The following is a 21,603-nucleotide window of genomic DNA, read 5'->3' on the forward strand; positions in this document are numbered from 1 at the left end:
ACATAGGTGGGAAGTTAAAAAAGGAAGAAAATGTGAATTATACTATGTATGAAAAATCTGTGAAATTACAAGTTAACGATAAGACTAGAGAAGGTATAGAAGATAGTCACAATAATAATAATGCTAGATATAAAGGGGAAACGAGTTAAGGTAGAGTATGCCGAAATAAAGACAGGAAGATAAAAGAACTGAATCAAGAAAGGAAGAAATTAAATGAGAAAACTCTAGGTAGAAGGAAGTTAGATTATATGTTATATTTTTTTAGAATATATATTAGTCATGTAATATATGTAGTTCTATTTGTGAGATGTCGTTATATATTTAATGTTTTTATGTGAATTGTCATATGTATATTGCCTTATATAAAAATCATTAAATTAAAAAAAAAAGAAAAGCACTATTTGAAAGTCGCAGTTTTTGAAGATTATCTCTCACTAGGGGAAAAAATGCTAAAATTACAGTACTTGTTCCTTCCTTTGAGAAGAAAATTAGCAAAGAATTGCATCCCGTGTGTGTGTGTGTGTGTGTGTGTGTGTGTGTGTGTGTGTATTTGTTTGTTTGTTTGGTGGATCCAGGAGTCTCATGAAGGGCTGCACTCAAGGCTCAAGCAATGGAATGGGAGGATGTGTTCTCCCTGGTACCACTTTAGGAAGAAATGTTTAGCTTTGTTCTCTGAAAATTTGAAGGTACTTGCTAACATTCAAGGCTAAATTTGTGAAATAGAAGATTTCTGTAACATAAATGACTTCCCCTTCTGTCAGCATGCTGTATAAGCAAAAATAAACTGCATTTTTAAATGGATTTTCTCATCATGCCAGTTTTCACTTCTCTTTCTGAATCTCTCTCTCTCAGCACACACACACACTTCACCTTCATCACCTGTCTTGAAAGATCATTAAACTAAATGGAGAATTTCATTATTTTTAGCGTGATCTGCACCACAGCCTTGCTTAGGGCTGACATTTCTCCTGGACCAATATAATACAGAATAAGAAGCATTTGCTCCTGTATGACATCTTCCCACCCCATTGCCCTTATATAAATCACTGTTTTGGATACAGTCTCTGGAGGTCAGACAGGTGAGCAGAAGAGACTTTTGGATACTCACAATGTCATTATTGAACTCCTGATTGGTTCTAAAAAAAATTAGTCAGGCCCAATCTTGTTTTTATTTCAGCAAAATTGTTAAGACAAAGATGAGTGTTGTGGAGATGACAACTGCTCCTCGTCCTAATAATGCACTTTATCCAGTTGGTCTCCCCAATACTGACAGCATCTTACCCTGTTGAAGGGGTGAAACTATGATGGATCAGAGTTTTAGGATTGCTGAATAATTTTCCTTGTCATATATGTTAAAGGTCAACCAGTGGAAGAAATTTTGTTTGAATGAATGGACAGAGGGGATTGAAGATGTCTTGCAGTAAAAATATCCGAGGCATGAGAAATTGATATGAGGACTTACAGACTAAATGGGAACTTCTGCTTTAACTATTTACAAGGCTTCAGAGGAACGCTATGTTTGGAAGTGTTGTTTGAAAGGAAAATGTCACTTCCAAAACCAGAGTCCCAACACTGATTGTTACGTACTTTCCTCCCCTCAAAAAGAAAGGTTTGAAGGAGGTAGGGGTAGCCATTAGCACTGAGTTCCAAAGGGATATTGGCACTCCAGCCACTGCATGAGGAAGTTCTGCACTGGGGATAGGTCTGAACTAGACTACAGAGAGCTGATTTAAGACATCGCTAAAATATGGTTCATTGGTGACATTGCTGACAATAAGGAACCTAATCTTTTCCTTTTCTGAAATAATGTACAGCTTCATCTCTTTTCAATTATATAGTAACCTAGACTGCTGTATTTTTCAAGCATATAGGAAGTCTTTGGCATATCATTCCACATCTGTCAGAGAACTCACAGCTCTATCCACCAGATACTACATAGTAAAATATGGTAACGATCTCTACATTTTGTCTAGAGCAAATGGAAAAGAGTTGGGCAAACTGAATGTGAACAACTGCAGCAGTGCAATACTTTGTGAAATGCTATTTACTGAAACACCACAAGGAACTTAACATTGGGCACATTTGGTTTTCATATATTACAGAAGGGTTTTTAAAAGAAAACAGGGCAGGAATATGCAAGATAAATATCTATGAATCTAATATTCCCGTTAAAGCAGCAGGCTCTCGGGAGAAATAATGAGAAGGATTTTAACCTGCAGCACTTTATGTGAATGAAAAAAAAAAATGGAAACTGTTTTTGCAGAATCTTGAAGAAATGAAGGTGGGATAGAAGCTTTTAACTGACACCATCTCTGAAACGAAGGCATGTCAAACACTTGCTTTATGGTTGTGATATGCAACTCAAATATTGAAGGTAAGGTGACTTGTCACAGTTTAAATAGACAGATGACATGTGGCTTATTCATTGGCATGCAAAGCAAATGCCTTCTGCCAAATACTGTGAAGCATAAAGATCAGGAGCATTAGCTCAGTGTTGTAAAGAAGATTGCGTTGGGGAAAAAATCACATTGATGTGGCAATGAAAAGCATCATAGGCAATCACACAGCTATGACCAAAGGAGATGGCAAGGTAGGGAAAATTATAAAAACAGATATGATAGGCAAGATTCATCATTTTGTTTTATATATATTATACATTATCTCTCCCTCTCTTCCTCCTTCTATCTCACACATCTCTTTTTCTGTAACTAGAAAAAAAAAACCTGTGAACCCAAAGTATAGAGGCTAGATCAAATGTTGCTCCTCCTTGCACAAGATTTATTTTGTTTTCTATAATTCAACTGCTAATACAACAGCTTGAAACAACTGCCTTATCCCAACACAGAGTGTTGGCCTTCATAGCTCAGTTTTATCACATTAAATGCAGAAACGTTATGGAATGAGGTCACTCTAGTTCTACAAAAATCAGTGAAGGGATTAAACTTGGTACTATAGTGTGTAAAGCACATAGCCAACCACTGAGCTATTGTCCTTCTTGAGGTCTATCACATTATTTTAACTTAGATGTTTATCACACTATGCTTTAAAGAGGTACTATTCCAGTGTGACTCCTCTAGCTGCCTCCTGTTGCATGCTGGGATTGGCAGTTTTAAGGAGGGGTATTTAGAATTCTCAGGCAGAGAAGTTCAGCTCCTTAAAACTGCCAATCCCAGCATGCAACAGGAGGCAGCTAGAGGAGTCACACTGGAATAGTAGCTCTTTAAGAGCATAGTGTGATAAACATCTTAGTATAAGAGAACTTTGTCAATTATCAGTTATGTCCATTGATTATGCCTGCTATCAAGGAACACTTTGGCCTATCCATTTCAGAGCTTATAAACATTACAAATAGCTAAAGTTAGGCCTGAAGAGTCAATGCAATAATAGCAACCCTAGTAATGACATGCAATGTTTGTAATTAAAGAATGGTTTTGAATAGTACTCCCTGTAGTAATAGTTGCAGTTCTAGTACTTAGTCAGAGTGAGGAATCCACTTGCACCAATATATTTTGATTGGCATGAAGTGGCAAGAAAATAAATAAATAAATAAATGTTATTACTTTTGCAATTTTTTAAATACCAGGGCTGGTTTTTATGTCTATTGTGCCGAATTTGGGTGTTGTGACAAACATTGAGTCCTACAAATGGCTTTGGGTACTTGACTCGATGCAAAGATGCCATTTGCTGCTCTGCTCAGAGTAGCAAAATAATAAGACTGAGGGGTTTCTATCATGGGTGGCATTGAAATCTTCTTCCTAAAAAGAGAAAAAAAGATGTCATGGGGGAAAGGTCCTAGTGGCATCTGTTTGTTCTGGGTGTGAAATAGTCTTTTGGTCTGATGTAGCAAGGCTTTTGTTATCTTTATGGGAATACATATTGCTCTTTCCATTTAAAGCCCAGTTAGTCCTCTGTTTCCTCAGAAGAAGACCATATCAGTACACATTACCCCTATGATAATGTGTACTGATATCAACAGCTAGTAGTACATCCCATGTACATAGCTACTCAATGTCTCTACACTGAGGCAAAGCAGAAAATTTGTATCAATGATTGCCGTTATGATTATGTATTAATTAGACTTAGTCACATGTAATTGAGCAATGATTTCAGCTCTAATTATTTATTAGCTGTCTGAATATAATAATTGCATAATTGCCATGAAGAGCAAATAGAGCAAAATTAAGCTGAGTTTCTCTTATTTTCATAATCCTTCTTACAGTGCAGAGAGCACACACTCCCACATCTAATATATGAAATGTATTACACTAGCCTGCTCCAGCAACTAAACACTCAGCTGGAAATCTTGGCTTAAAATTCTGCCCACATATCAAATCTTCCTAACAGGAGATCAGACATGTTTTCTAGAAAAAGCACATCATCATCACCATCATCATCATTATTATTAATAAATGAACAGGGCGGATAAACTGTTAAGTTATACATTTTGATATATGGCCTTTCCTGCTTCAATTAACTTGTTTAAGCATGTCTTTCCTACCTTCAACATCTCTATCAAAAGCACATGTAATAAGGTTTGATGGTATCATTTCTTCAAAATGTGGGAGGGAGGGCAGCTCCTCCATGCTCTGACCATAGCAGAGGACCATTTACACAGGACAGAGCCTTCATAGTGGCTACATATTTTCTAAGGAAGCTTCTGCCATGGGAGATATTAAACTTCCTCATTCCTGGTCAACCCTTTCAGTAAGTAAAATGGAGAGGTTGTCTCAGGTTTCAAATATTGGGTTCCATCAAATGGCAGCAAATGGTTAATGAGTTAATTCAATAATGAGTTGTCGGGTTGCTACAGATAAGTATGGAGAGAGGCGTTTTAAGGATGGACAGAAGCCTTCTATGCCAAAATAACTTGGATGGCTTGCGCACATGGAATCGGATGGGAAGGGTGTAATTTGATGCTCTATTTCAGACAATAAGAAATGAGGGACTAGTCCAGCTTGTCATAATTTCTCAGGACATTGAGATGGGCAACATAGTCCTCATTGGCTGCATAAAGTCCTGCAAATCCTTTTATTTTCATATGGTGACCCTTGCACCTTCATATTCCCCATTCATGGGGAGGAGAGGTGAAATCTTGAAAAGCTGTTTTTGCCCCTTCTGGATTCTTCCAGCAGCTGTGGACTGGATTGGGGAAACATCCAAATGTGAAACCTGCAGACATTTCCAGGAAAAAACGGAAATGCAGCAGAAACCTTGCATTTGCCAGTCGGTCAGCTGTTTTGTTTTTTCTTTTCTTTTTAAATCCTGATCAAGCAAATGTAGTCAGCATTGCTGAATGTCTATGGAATGTTCAAGAGCTGCTATAAGTTATATTTGACATTTTCTTTACACAGATGTATGCTGTTGATTAAATATCTTTTGCTGCACCGCAATTCAAAACATGCTGGGGTAGAGAATGCTAAGAGCATTTTAAGGTTTGATGCAGATGTTATGAGATACAAGGAACTGTGACTGCTCTTAGTTCTTCCCGCTTTTTCGGTAGTGTCTAGTTTAATACAAGACACATGTATACACTAGCTAGATTACTTCATTACACTCTTACAGTGTTGTCATTCCACTTTAACTGCTCTGGCTGCCTCCTGTTGCATTCTGGGATTTGCAGTTTAAGGAGCAGCGTTTAAAATTCTCAGTCAAAGAGCTCTTAGGCCACTCTGAACTACACTGAACTACACTGGAATAGCAGCACTATAAGAGTATGGTATGCTAATCTAGTAAATTTGTCACTGCCACCTGCAAGAGGACTGTATTAAGCCTGTTGGAGAATGCATTCATGTCAAATGAGGATTGCATGGTTGGAAACATCATAGGAAAAGGCTTTACTGCCAGACCTGCTTGAACTCTTTGGGCAATATCTTATCTTATTCCTGCCCTTAAGGAAATAATTTCTGCAATAAAAAGTAGGAAGAGGGCAAACTACATTTCATCTGCAGCCCTGCACACTTACAAATATCTTCTTTGGGGAGGCTGAGAAACTCCAAAACATTTATAGCCAGAGAGATGGTTTCAGAGGGAGAGGGCAAACACATGTAACATGAATGTCACACTGTAACTAGGCCTTAAGATCATCTTTAAATTAGATTTGAATTTAGAATCTGCTACTTTTGCTCATGGCCAGTATTATTTTTATTTTATTTTATTTTTTAAAAAATACCTTCAAGATAAGAACAAATGCAAATGAAATGAAGTTATTTCCCATTCACGGCAGCCAAATTCAATAGCAAAGCTTTCCTCAACAAAGGAGATTATCACACGGGAGAGGAAAATATCCTTTTTCCCATGCTTAATTCATGTTATTAGTGTCATCAGGGGAAAGAAGATCACACCACCGTATTCTTATCCTGTTCTTCTACCATCTATAAATAGTAATGGACCCATCGGTGCGTTACAGACCGCCAGATTGCGGCGGTCTGGCTCCGCCTCCGCTTTCAGCATCCAGGAGCTGCAGCAGCCAAACTGCATGGCTCCCGGATGCTCCAAGGAAGGAGCGCGGAAATCGCACTCCTTCCTGGGCCCTGGAAGAAACGCCATGAGGAGCTAGTCGCGCACTAGCAGCGTCACTTCTGGGGCGTGACGTGTGGACGCACAGCGTCCGCTACATCAATATGGCGGTGGCCGTGTGGAACGGCCACCGCCATTTGTCACGGCCTCTGTCCATGATAGGGTTAGGGGCATCTGGAAGAGACACCCCTTTTTCAAACTGGGACGTCCTCAGGACATCCCTAATGGCGGTCTGTAACTCGGCATCATTAGGTTTTAACAGGAGCTCCCATTAATACCCAATGATGGGTCCATTATAGACGGTAGAAGAATGGGATAAGGGCACAGGGGTGTGACAATCCTCCCCCTGATCACACTAATAACACAAATTAAGTACGGGAGAAGGACACTTTCCTCCCATGTGATAATTTCCACAGAAACACATGTGTTGCTCTGGACCATTGATAGATATGTTAAAAATGGAGAGTTAAAGGTTAGGAGAAAATGAAGAGGTGACAATTCAAAGTTAATGTTAACATAACTGAATGCAGGGAAATTCAAGCCCAGATTTTGTTTTGTTTTGTTTTTAACAGTCAAGCATTCAAAATTCAAACCCTGGCTGGATAAATCTGCCCCTCTCCCCCACCCAAGTACATACCACTTTGAAAGAATATTATCAGTCTTAACAGCAACACATGCTATCTCTATTTCAGCCCAGCCTATACCACTGGTGCTAATAGGCTATTTATTTATTTAATAAAGGAACCATTCCATAAAAACAAAAATTGGTCCCTCCCTGAAACCAATACATTCCACCTACTACCCGCATTTTACTTTCTCCTAACTTTTCCCTTAATACTCTGACTGAGCTGCCTGCCCCAGCAACAACAAACTGGACTGCTAAGAACTTATTTGTGTCACAGGAGAATGCGAATTTTTCTTTGTCCCCTTTAGAGGAGACTAGGCTGGGTTGCTTGGAGAACACACGTTCATAATCTGTACACAAGACAATTCACTGCAGGTGAAAGATGGACAGCTCTTTCCCCATCTCTTCAGTAGCTATTCTGCTGCAGTCTCACTTCTGCCTCACTTTTTTTTACTTTGCTGTCCAATTCCCCTGTCTATTTAGAGAAGTTTATCGCATGGGCCCTAAAACAGGCCTGTTGTGTTACAAAATGTGTGTGAGCAGGGGCATGCACGGAATGGGATGGGATTAGGGATGGCATTTTACTGCACACTGGAATGCCGCAGCCGGGCGTTCCAATCGCATCCTCCCTCCGTTCCAGAGGGCGTGATTTCTGAGAACTGTTTTCAGAAATCGCGCCCTCTGAAATGGAGGGAGGACGCGATTGGAACACCTGGCGGCAGCAGCAACATTCCAATGTGCAGTAAAATGCTGTCCCTAGCCCTATCCTGTGCCGTGCGAGCCCCTGCACGCACACGTTTTGAAACACAACGGGCCCGTTTTAGGGCCCGCGCAATAAACTTCAGAAATGGAGCTGGTAATTCAGCAGCAGTCTGCACCTGAAATTGATGCAGCATGTGGTAGGAAATACCAAGGCACATCTGTTTAAGACAACTATTGACACAGGAGGAGCAACCAGGACATAGAGAAGGGACAAATACAGAAGATGACAAAGTGACTGAACAATTACAAATCAGTGGTGTCATGTACACCTTGATGTGAAAAACATTGTAAAGCACATTATCTGTTGAAGTTTGTGTCTCATTTACTTTTGTAGGTTCATGTACATGTGCAATAAAATCACAAGTTTAAGTTCTTGTGGGCCTCCCTCCTCTTCCGTGGCCAAGAGGTTGGGCTATGGGGCTTTTTTGCCTGTTATTTTTATTGGTGTAATATGTTTATATTTTATAATGTTTTATTGTATCGTTGTTTTTAATCTTGTTGTAAGCCGCCCTGATCACAGGAAGGAGCGGGATAAAAATAAAAACTTTATTATTTTATTATTATTTAAGTGTGGCAAGAAGAGGTTAAAGAAAACTCTGGGCCCATTAGGTTGAAGAGAGAGAGTTCTGACACTATGATAACAGAGCAAAGCAAACCAAAGGAGGAAAGAGGAGCCTATGATTGGAAGGTGCTGTAACTCCTGAACCCATCTTACTCCTGAACCCATCTTCCAGAAAGAAAGGGTAGAATACATGGTTGATGCAGCTCCATTTTATTCTTACAAAAACTCTGTGAGATGGATAAAGCTGCAAGATATATTGAATGGTCCAAAGTCACATACTGAGTTTCATGATGGAGGGATTTTGAACCTGGGCCTCCAGATATAAAAAAGCAATACAAGCAAGAGACAATAAGGAAGGTCACCACTCCTTCTAATTTTTTTCATGGTTCTCCACTTGTTTCTATATGTGACAATTTCCAAACGAAGTAATTGCTTTGAAAGCTGCAAAGAATGCAGGCTTATTTATTTTCTACTGGGCATAATCATGTCCCAGGTGCATAGTGCACATACAGCTGAAAGTGAATTATATTTGGCAGTAAAATAAAGAAACTCAGAAGTTGCAGATTTTCATGATGAGTGAGTCAGAGTCTGCAGTTTTTGGAATGAAGCATCTCATATTAATACAAAAAGAGAGAGAGAACGTAATTATCAGCAGTGCACAAAGAATTTCTCAAAATTCTCCATCCTGTCTGTGGGGAGAAAAATGAGGTGCAACAATCTCACTGAATTTCTACAGATGCAGGAAATATTCTCCAACAGTTACTCAGGTATGGCTTTTCCCTTTAGTAGCGTCAGTGGCAGAGTTTCTTCTGCTCAAGAGGCTTGGGTTTTGTTTCTTTTTAAAAATATTTTGTAAATGGCAACGTTCAAAACTGTTTTATAGTCCTCAAAATGCACTTAGCTTAGTATTACTCAAGAAAATTGTGGATAGAAAAGTGAGAGCCCCAACAAAATAATGATGGACAATATTTGACAAAGCATCCCTTTTGTAGTGAGGTAGAAGTAGGTGTTTGGCAAGAAAAATCTCAAGGTATTTCCTCTGAAAACAAAGTTGATTCCCTTCCAGCTTAAATCTCAGACAACCTGACAACTTTTCCTTTCTTCAACCAAGTGGATCGCACATTATCTTAGCCAAACAGTACTACATGCTGCACTGACCCAAACACAAAACAGTATTTAAACAAATGCCACAAAGTAAAGTTGAAGGCTTTCACAGGCAGCATCCATAGTTTTTTGTGGGTTTTTGGGGCTATGTGGCCATGTTCTGGAAGAATTCATTCCCACTGCTTTACCTGCATCTGTGGCTGGCATCTTCAGAGGTTGGTGGCATGGAAGTGAGTGCAACGTATATACTGTGTGTGCTTTGGTTGGGGAGAAGCTATTTACATGTTAATCTCTGTGTTGGTCTGTTGTTGAATGATTTATGGCATGTTGCCCCATCCCGGATTGGCCCCTTTTCACTTGCTGCCTCTCACTCCTGGAACCTTCTTCCCCCACAAGCAAGAGCCATCACTTCTTTAACCAACTTCAAAATGGAGTTGAAAACCATCATGTTCAGAGAAGCCTTCCCGGGCATTGCATAATTGTCGCTTACTATTTGATGTTCTTTTGGTGTCTGTTTATCTAACAATTTCCTGTATTGCTATGTACTGTATATGCATTATCCTATTTGAGAGTATGTATTTTCCCTGGAAGAAGATTAACCATCCATTATGAAGCCAAGCCCTCCCTCCAGTCCACCTGCATTGGTCCAGGCCTTGGAGGTAGAGAGGAACTGCTGGAGCTCCTACCCTTTCCCTCCACCACTCCCTTCTCCTTCTGTATCATGTCGTTTTTAGATTGTAAGCCCAAGGGCAGGGAATCGTTTAACTAAAAAGACTGTATGTACAGCGCTGTGTAAATTTACAGCGCTTCATAAATAAAGGTTAATAATAATAATAATAATAATAATAATAATAATAATAATAATGTTCTGTTTCTGCTGATTTTTCTGCCTGGCTCAGTCTGCAGTGTTTCTTGTGTTCCTTGATTCATGCTTGAATGCTGTGTTTGGTGGTCTCTACATAGACATGTCCACAGCTGCATGGTATGCGGTAGAGCCCTGCTTCCATGAGAGGGTCTTTCCTGTCTTTGCTGAGCAAAGCATTTGCTGAATTTTCTAGGCTCGTTTGTAGATCATTTGGAGTTTCCCTATTCTGTTTGTGTCTCCTTTGATGTATGGTAAAAAAATAAACCTTCCCTTTGGGTGTTTGTCTTCACTCTTCTGGTTTTTTCTGTATCTGGCAGCTCTTCTGATGTCTGAGCTGGAGTAAGCCAGTTTAGATATTTCTATTCATTTTCCAGGAAGTGGGGTTTGCAGATCCTTTTTGCGCAGTCTACCACTGTTTTCATTGTGCTTCTTTTTTGTATTGGGAGATGGTTGGAGTTTTTGTGTAGGTATCTGTCTTTCTGTGTGTAGGATTTCTGTATACCCTACAGAAACATTTCTTATTTTATATATCTTATATCTTATATATCTCTGTGTTGAGTTTTCCTCTTCTATCCCACAGTGTGTCATCATATCCCACCAACATTCTGTGATTTTTCAGTTCCCACTCCATATTATTGGTTCCAACTCACAGGCAGGGAAATTGCATAACCTAAAGATTTCACAGCATGAGTAAAATTATCTGTTACTATAGAACAGGCCAATAGATGCTATTTTCAGTAATACCACAGAGTTGAGCATGGCATGATGTTCTGCTGTAAGTAATTAATTGTGAATTGTTAATTACTAAACATGCTCAGGATGACACTAAAGTATTCTTTTTTAAATACCTCCATAGCCAAGGTAGTGACAGAAATAGGAACAGAAGCACCAGGCAGGAAAAAAGAAAGATTGACAGAAGACCTCAGTATAGAATCCCATAATCTCTTTTCAATAGGCAAGATGACTAATATCTTATTTGCACTTTCATCCAAAGATGCATGTATTGGCTGTTGCCTGAGGCAAGACACTGGGCTTGATGACTAACTCTCTGATGCAGAATGGCATCAGAGAGACTGAAAGAGAAAACATTTACTTACTGACAGCGGTTGAAAATGCCACCAAAGTGCATTTTGCCTAGAGGACCTTTTGAATTAAACTTCATCAACTGCAGCGAGTATTGCCTTCCCAAAGAAGAGGCACACTACTATTTTTGAGACTGTGTAGTAAAATAACATAAAACAGATGACAACTTCACATACAGAGCTTCTTGATATATGTATATCTACAACATCAAGTAATGATTTGTGTGGATGAAGGAACCACCATGAACAAACCAAAAACACAACATGGAGAATGTGTATATCATCCCACTCTCCTCAAACATAATGTGTCTGAAATGAACACAAGAACAGTATTTGCACATGGATTAATATTACTACCCTATATATTCATATATATATATATATATATATATATATATATATATATATATATATAGTGGATGGGAGAGTCAAACTGTCTAACTCAGACCATGCTGACAAAAATCCATCAGTGATACCTTTATTGGCCAACTGATGAGTCCCTGTTGAGATGCACATGGACTTTAAATTTCCTAGACTTTGAAAATCCTCCTATTGCCGCATGGCCAGAAGGAGGAGGAGCCTGCCTGCAAAAGCTATCCTCCCTATCATAGCACCTTTCCTAATGAATGAAACAACATGCAGGCATCTGACTAACATCTCCAATGGTTTTTCTTCTTATTTTCCTGTTTGGTTTGTAATATTTTGCCTGATGAAGAAGCCCATGGAGCTTCGAAAGCTTGCAACAAGTATACTGTGCATTTTGGCTGGCCAATAAAGGCATGACTGATGGATTTTTGTTTGTATTTCTTGAATGGCCAACACAGCTATCCCTGCATGTTTTCAGACCATGCTGGTAAGAGAGAAACACTGCTGTCAAATATAGTAACAATATACATCCTATTTGGATAGATATCTATCTGCCTGATGAAGATGATAATCATCCTTGGATGCCTGTGTGTTTCCTCCACAGATGCTATATGGACGGTTATTGTTGTGATGTGCCTTCAAGTCATTTCTGACTTATGGTGACCCTTCCATGGGGTCTTCTTGGCAAAATTCATTCAGAAGGGGTTTGACTTGGCCTTCCTCTGAGGTGAGAGACTGTGATAAATCTCCATGGCTGAATGGGGATTTATTGTGCTTCACAAGTTGGAAACACAGGTGTCCAGATACAGTACTCACAGTGATAAAAGGGACTTCTGAACTGTTACAGTTCAGCTAACAGAAGACAAAGAACCTTCAGTTTCTCAATCTAAAGAGCTGGAGTGAGGTACCATGACTATTTTTGAAACTTGCATGGCACATCTAAGCTAATAAGAAGAGTGATGTACAAAGTATGTTCAAATGAACTCATGAGTGTTGAGAATCATTAGGTCTTCTACTAAATGGGAATGACATACGTATCATTAATTTGCTTAGACTGTAGGATTTGTATGAGTTCTAATTATGCTAGACCCCAGAATGTGCCTAATCCAGTGATTCTCAAATGATGGGGTGAGACCTCCAGGGGTGTGTTTGTGTGCAACAGTTCCTAAAGGGACAATGAGACTTGGAGGCTCTGATTCCTCTTTTTCCTCCTCCTTTTCCTAAACTTTTTTAATATTCAAAATGTACACGTGCACTGAGAGAGATATTGAATTTACTTAAATAAAACTGTTCTAATTTTAATGATGGCATTAAAGATATGCACACACTAAATAAACAAAATAGTGTTATCCATAGTGTTGAGAGGCGTGACATCTGCATGTACCTTTACCCAAGGATAAAAAATGATTGAATACCACTGTCCTACTTCTCCCCCCCACCCCCCCCACCCCGCTGCTGCCCAATGTAAATGGCTCTTCTATGGGGAGGGATGAAGCCATGATAGAGTCAGATGCCTTTGAAACTCTGACTGTTCCCCTAGAAGTGATAGAAAGCCAGCATTTGGAAATTTTACTTTTTGGACCACAACTTTTCCAAACTCCACATAAAGCCTTCAAACTATATTGAACATTTGCAATGTCTTTTTATTTATAAAAGGATCTCATTAATAATGAAAAAAGTGCCACTTTATAAGATGCCAGGATCTTCAAACTGGGGTTTTCGTCTTTGGCATCTAGGTTAATCTTACTCCACTCAAGACTGGTGTTAAAATAAACCCATTTTTGCTTGCTTCCCTGTTTGACTACCTGTTTGCCTCTAGACTGCCAGTGGCAGGTAGTGTTTGGTCCTGACTTTGAAATTTGGCTGCTTCTAGTTCTACATGAGTTGTTGATCTATCCCACTGAAAGTAACAGGCCTATGGGCAGGCCTGCTGTTTTGTTTTGTATCTCAGTAATGTATCATACCTCAAAAACAATATCAATGCCATCTTTTCAGCTTGATCTCATGCCTTTAAAGCAGTATGTGTTTGGCTTATCACCATTTATGACAGCAAGAAATGTTTTTAAAAACCTCTTTTTAAAAAACAAACCTATTTCTTCTTTCCATTTCAACCACCTGCTTCCATTGTTTTGTGCTGAGATAGAAAAGAAGAAGGAATAGTTCGCTTTCAGTTAAAATGGTTGCAAATATTGGAGATACAATGAATGCCAAAATAGCTCAGAATGACAGGTAGCACCTCCGTTTGGATGCTAACTAAACAAATAAGTTTCATAGGTTTCTGAAACTAAAACATGCAAAAAACAATAAATAAACTGTGGGCACACAACAGCAAACTTAGGTTCTAGAACTCTCTAGTACTTTCTAAGCAATTTAAATCTATGTATATAAGTAGAGATAAAGGATAAGATGATGAAAAATGCTACAAATATTACCTCACATTATTGAGTCTAATATTGCCTTCTTCGCTCCAGTATTTAAGATGACTGGAGAAGAACCTTCTTAACTATGTTATGCATATACCAAACTCAGTCAATGGTAATAATTAATAGAAAGATGGCTGCTACCGAGTTGTGAAACTCTCCACTGCTCAAGATAAATCAGAACTACAGCCTAGAAGTAAGGCAGTGTTGTAGGACCTTGTTTTTGACTTGAGTTTTAAAGGTGAAGTGATAATGATTGATACAGAGCACTAAATCTGGATGAATTATAATCCCATTTTTCTTTTCTTTTTCTTTCTTTTTACTTGTTCTTGAATTTTTGTCTGCTTTTCTATTAAAAACACTCAAGATGGCTGTGAGACAACTTACACAACGGAGGAGGAGGATGAGGACGAGGGTGGGGTGAGAAGCCAGATGAAAAGATGGGCTTTCACATCTTCACATCCCTCCTGACAGGAGCAACAGAGTCAAAATCCCTCTCCCTCATGGCCACAAAACAAGATTACATTGGTGATAGTATTTCCAAGTCCACCACTTTCTTCCACCAATAAAGAACAGGGACTCTCCAAAACGTTCTATGCTGTAATTTCACTCGGTCAAATGTAATGAAATAATTCCCAAGTGAGCACTTCTGCTGATAATGCCAAGGCAACATGTTGAGATGGACCTCAGTGATTAAGCATATGTTTTATGTGCAAAATATTCCCATTTCAATCCCTGGCATCTCCAGATAAAATGATTTGGCAGCAGATGATGGGGGAAAAACCCTGCCTGAGACCTGAAGACCCCTTTAGTCATTAGAATAGACAGCACTGTGCTATATTTGCAAATACTATGAAAATATTGTACATCAATGACATATATGTTCCAGTTTACCATGAACACAGACAAAAAGCATACTAGATAATGTGTGTCCTCATATTCTGGAAGATATGATGGAAATGAGTTTGAGGCAATGACAGCTGACTAAACTACTCATTTGCTAGGCTCTCTCCCTTTGTAACATTGCTGACATTAGCCTGGAAAAGATTTCCCTATGAAACAGCATGGCCTTGTCAAAATTGTTTGTCAATTAAGGAAATATGGGATGACTGTGCACAGTCAAAATGACAGATAGACAGACAGACCGAGTGGGAAAATAAAATGACACAGGAACCCTCATCACTCATTTCAGCGATTTGTCTTTTCAACACAAGGACACCTTGTCAGCTGTTCTCTGTTTTTTGAGTCTCCAATGGAAGAGGGAATTAAATATAGTTAAAATACCATAAAGATTTCCTGTTTCTGAATTCTTTCTTTTAATTCAAAATAAATATGAGAGCTAGTGCGGCATAGAGGTTTGAGCATTGGACTACAACTCTGGAGACCAGGGTTCAGTTCCTTGCTTGGCCATGACACTCACAGGGTAATCTTGGGTAAGTCGCACTCTCTCAGCCTGAGGGGAAGGCAATAGCAAACTTCTTCTGAACAAATTATGCCAAGAAAAACCCATGATAGATTTGCCCCAGGGTAGGTTAGGGTAAGATGGAAACAACTTGAAAGCAAGTAACAACAAGATAGGAACTATATATATGGCCCTTATGGCTTCAACTTTAGAGGGCACAAACCATTACCCACTGAAGAATGTTGAAAGCAGATTGGATGGAGCTCAGTTTCATCTTTATACAACAAAATCCACACAAGAGTGGCATCTTTACTACTGACCAATAAAAACACACAAAATATATCATGCAAGTTTTTGAAACTTCATTGGCTTCTTCATTGGGCAAAGATAGTAAAAATCAAACAAGATAAGAAAAGATAAGAGTCACAGGCCTACATTTTGTCTCAAGTATTATTTCTTTTGTTAGTTAAAATGGTCTAGGCATGTCAGAACTCCAAAGCCAATTACTAATCAATATTCACATCCACTTTAGTTACTGCTCATATTGCTGTGTAATTGCTTTAGCTGTAGTTCTGCCTGCTTTTAATGGGGGGGAGGGGGTGCTAGCTGGTGCTTGGGAATGATTGCAGTCATGGTTTGGAATGCACTGTTTAATTAGCTGGAGACATCTGTGAGGCTTGTCCAAGGTCAGGTTGGCTTCTCAGGCCTAGCTGGCCTGGGAAGCAAGGGGGAGGAATGGGACTGGCTACAGGAAAAAAGGGTGGGGGCTGAGTGCTTTTAACTTAGTGTTTGAGGCTTGGCTGTTAGATTTCGCTGAAAAGTTTGTCGAGCCACATCTGCTTGTATTTCAATAAAACTTCACTGCTTTTAAGCAAGTTGCTGTTGTGGATTTCTGGTGGAGGTTGCTGGATCTTACAAGGCAGATCTCAATGTAGGCAGAGCCCATTCTATGGACAAAGAAACAGGTAATAAAATTTCAATTCTATTAGCAAGATAAATGTAACTTCCCATGAGATCCAGGCTGTTCCTGTCCTGTGTGAAGTTAACTGTTTGGCAGAAAACACTGAATTTCTCAAGAAGTCTCTGTACACCTGGAAGGAAAAACACCTTGTAGGTGCTTTATAGATGAAACCTGCCACTTATAGTCCAAATGAAAGAGTTTTACCTTTGCTGGAGGTGAAAACCTGAAAGAGTTAAGTCTTGTCCCTTAGCCTTAATCTTTCATAACAGAAGAAGAAAAGGGGTAAAACATTTTGCTCATTCTATAAATTTTTAGTTCTGTTTGTTAAATCTTTTCTGTTTGTGTCTAGTGTGTGTGTTTGTGTGTGTGTGTGAGTGAGAGAGAGACTGACAGTTGACTAAAACTTTTTTTGTGACTTGGAAAGGTTTGCATCCTCAAGGTTTCTGAGGAAATTGAAAATTATATTGTGGAGTTTCTAACTGAATCCACAAGATGCAGTGAAATTAAGCTAAGTGTGATTGGAAACATTGATTCTGTTTTCTGATCTTCATTCTGATGTTTACAGAGATGTAAGGATGCAATTATTTACTAATGTTTCATCTTGAAGGAAGTATTAGTAATATCCTAGCTGCTACAGGAAAGTCTTCAAAAACGATTCACATCTTAGTACTTATCCTGCTCAAAATTCACATGTAGTATTTTTTGCAGAAAACATTTTATGCCCAGGAAAGTAATATTTCTATACTGAAAATGTTGTTTTCTCTGCAGAAAATGTTGTAGCTGGGCACTTATTCTGCATAAAATTCACACATGAAATTTTTGTACAGGAAACAGGGCTTTCTGCACAGGTAACAGCATTTTCTATGCAGAGATCATGTTTCTTCATAAATATTTTCTGCACATAAAATGCTACTTTCTGTACAAAAGAAAAATATCTTGTCCAAATTTGGCACACAGTAAGTCCTGAACTGTAAAGATACTCATCAGCCCAGAATTCCTCCTGTCCAAATTTCCTGACATCCAAGAAACATAGTTGCTTGAACAGACAGGCCAAAATAAAGCTGCTTCAGGTCACTTTGGAGGTATGCTGTTTAAATGACACACACATTGTAAGAGGCCAGAAGCTGCACCAAAGCTGCGCTCCAGTCCTTAGCACTGGAGCATGTCTTTGGATTCTTAGGATGTATGAATAATTTAAACAGCATACCTCCAAAGTGACCCAAAGCAGCTTTGTTTTGGCCTGTCTGTTCGGGTCCATATGTTTAGCTATTTTCTAAATGTTTTAAATCTCTTTCCAATATTACTTCCTTCCCTAAAGATGGTTGCAGAACAGGACAGGCATTTTTACAACTGGAGACAATACACTTCCAATACAGAAGAGTGATTCAGAGTGCTGTCTTGAGATAATGACTTGTCCATCTCTTCACATCCCAACCACACAACACTAGTACGGATATTTATAGTAAAAAGGACAAATCTCACAAACCCCTAAGGCCATCATCATCATCACCATCAGCATCACCATTTATTTATTTATAGAACACTGTAAAATTTTTACAATTAAAATTAATTTTACTCTTACTTGGCAGTAAATCCCACAGAAAAAGAGATTGAGAGAGAGAGAGTTCAACAACTGCATACAAGAAGTGAGACTGCTCTGAAATCAGGACTCCTTATTCTCAAGGGAAGTAGGTGTGATAAGTTCTGAAGTCTGTAATTATGCTGCACAACAAATGCCTGGTAAACAGACTTGTCATTCGTCTAGAGTTATTATGGTGTTTGTCATCTCAGATGCTGGCTCCCTTTGGGATTACAAGATATCTCATTAAGAGAGTGAGTGGAATCTGGATTTCATGTCAGAGTTTATTACTTCTGGCAATCGAAGAGGAAAAACACTCTTTATTGACTAACACAGTTCCCCACCGACAACTTTTTTTTTTTGTCAATGTGATCCCCCAGCCCCATGAGAAATGTCTTCCAAACATGCATAAAGAATCAAACTAAGGCAGGAACTAGAAGGTAAGTGTATAGGCATATCACACAGTGCCTCGAAAGGGAATATTTCACAGGCAGCATGAAATTTTGCTCCAATTAGCTTTGCCAGTTCTGGAAGGCCATAATGTTTGTTTCCAACAGCAAGCCATGGTATACTGCTATTTAATCAGCATTTCTTAAAGGCAGTCTCACACCCCACATCAAGCCCACTTTCAGTTATTTGACAAGACAGTTGTATGTATTATTTAACAGTAATTATTTCCAACTAAATAGAACCTCAATTATTTAGTATCAATAATAAGTGTGTTCATTAGGTTGAAGAAACTTGATGAGTTGTCGAAATAGCTTGTGGAAAGATTTATATTATTTTAACATTGAAGGGAAGCCTGTACACTGTTTACAAAAGAAAAATTGTTCAGTTGTGTTCAAAGAAGGTGGCAGTAGGAAATGACCACCTCTGGATCTTTCAGGGCAAGGGTCCAAACACATCTGTCCCTAACTGTTCTAACATGCCCTAGTATCACATCAGAGCTCTTGAAATGACCAAAAGAATTTGGGAGGATTGAAGCCCTTAATATTTAAGTAGAACAAAAAAGGGAAAGGCCGTCTTGAAGTAGCAATTTGGTCAACATATAATTTATTGTATAATTTACTGATACCAATATATTTGTCAGTTTCAAGTCGGTAAAGTATGTTTACTGCATATATTTTTCCTATCTCTCCTTTTATGGGAGTAATGTTCAAGAAAGGAATCAACAGAATATAGAAAGGAGAGGAGCTCCATGTGCTGTTAGATGGGCACCTATTTATTATTTTTTAAAAGCCCTACATGTTTTGTCCTATACAGAAGGATGCCTTCTTTATCGCTTGCTAATACTTAGCTTACAGTTGTAAACCGCTTAGACACTCCTTAGGTGGTATGAAGCGGTATATAAATGAAGCTTGTTTGTTTGTTTGTTTAATGGTCCAGCCTTTCAAAGATTGATGTCAACAAGCTTAATGATATTTGGTGAACACCTCTGAAGAAGGCCTGCTTCTATATAGGCCAAAATGCATAGGGCTTTTAAAAAAAGAATAACAAGTGACCATCTAACACATGGAGCTTGTCTCCTTTCTATTTTCTGCTTGTGTGTGTGTCTGTGTGTGCAAGCTTTTCGGTACTCTTTCTACTATGAAAGAAAGGAATGAGATCAGAGGGCCACATTATAGCTTAAGAGGTGTAAGGAAAAAAAATATTGCAGAACTATATGGACTACATTAAATGGAGTAGGAGCTCAAAAAATAACCTTTCCTCTAGAGTCAGTTTGATTCTTGAGATCATCTAGAGAGGCTCCCCTTGTGGAACAACATGTTTAGTGCAAAGCTATATATCCACTATTTAGATGAAGGATTTGCGTATTTCTTTCTTTTAATGTATAATTTCCTTCTTCTTTTTATACTAGTTTGAGATCTTCAGATGTAACTAGGAACTAAATATTCATAGATTCATAGAGTAAAAGAGACCCCAATGGCCATCTAGACCTGTCCATACCTCAGTAAATGAGGTATGTGTAACAATTAAAACACAAACTATGGCGCGTTACAGACCGCCCCTTTGGGGTGGTCTGTAGGCGTGCCTTTCCCCGGTGTATCGAGGCCTCAGCTGCCAGACCGGCAGCCTCTGAGGCCCCGATCCGCCGCTTTTCAGGCTGTGGGGAAGCAGCAAAAGGCTGCTTCCCCGCAGCCTGGAAAGGGGTGTCCTTGGGGGTTCAAGCCCCAAGGACACCCTGTGGCAGTGGGGAGGAGGAGAAAGGGGCTGCTTGGCCCCTTTCTCCCTTGCGTTGCTGGGCACAGCCGTCTGAAGGCTGCGCCCAGTGACACAAACCAGGAAGGAGCTCCGAAACAGAGCTCCTTCCTGCTCCACACAAAGGGCGTATTAAGTGCCCTCACGCGGAGCAATGGTGTCACATCCGTGATGCCTCGTTTGGAGGCAGCGCGTTCATCACGCCATCATGGCGGCGGCCGTGTGGAACAGCCGCCGCCATTTTGTATGGACTCAGTCCATACTAGGGTTAGGGGGGTGCGGAAGCACTGCCCCTTCCTAACCCTAGTACGTACTTTATGGCGGTCTGTAACCCGCCTATGATACTTGGCTTAGGGCAATAAGAGACTTTCAGTATTGCTGTTCTTTAGGTTCAAATCTTTCCTAAAGGGCCTTGATTTGGGCAACTGGGGTTGGCCTTTTCCCACTTATTTGTAATGTACCTTTTGCCTCAGTCATAACTATTTCAGAAGCTTACTGAATGCAGAAGTGCTATCTCCCACACCCACTGATCTAGACTGGCTTTGAAAAATTTGCTTAGAACAGTATGTGAAACAATGAATTCAAGCTAAAAGAAAGGAGATTTCACCTATCAATTGACCCACCTAGCTATTATCTACTATATAGATTGCCTTTCCTCTGATACATTTACAACAAGGCAGTTTTCAACAAATGAAAACAAGAATTTCTTGACAAGAGCTGTCTGACAGTGGAATAGACCACTTTGATAAGTGTTAGACTCTTTTTCATTAGAATTTTTTAAAGACAGGTGTAATGCTTCTCTCCCAGGAATATTTTATATGTGGATTCTGGCACTGGAGGTACAGTTTCTCTGTTAGTATGGCCCTACATGTCCATCCCAAGTCTGTGATTCTATGTGACAGAGGAACTGTGTAAGCATAGCTTAAAGAGACCAAACATGCTCTAGGAAGAGAGTATGGCTGGCCTTCACCCTGAAACATTTTGTTGTAGACCTGACTTGTATCTTTCTGCTATCAAACTGCTTACAGGCATTAACAGAAAAATGAGATTGCTAAGCAACACATTGGTCATATCAAAAAGCTTTTGCTTCACTCCTTGTCCAGCAGTAATGTTCTTTCTAATCTTCTTCTATTGTTGGATGCTACATTCAGAATCAGATT

General features: G+C 39.3%; 1 protein-coding gene across 4 annotated transcripts in view; it reads right to left on the reverse strand.

Annotated features, from left to right (window-relative positions):
- The window catches only part of CDH12 (cadherin 12), a 788,808-nt gene that overhangs the window by 616,056 nt on the left and 151,149 nt on the right, over positions 1 to 21,603 (reverse strand). The gene's annotated exons all lie outside the window — the stretch shown is intronic.

This window comes from Sceloporus undulatus, chromosome 4 (genome assembly GCF_019175285.1).
Source record: "Sceloporus undulatus isolate JIND9_A2432 ecotype Alabama chromosome 4, SceUnd_v1.1, whole genome shotgun sequence".
Lineage (NCBI taxonomy): Eukaryota > Metazoa > Chordata > Lepidosauria > Squamata > Phrynosomatidae > Sceloporus > Sceloporus undulatus.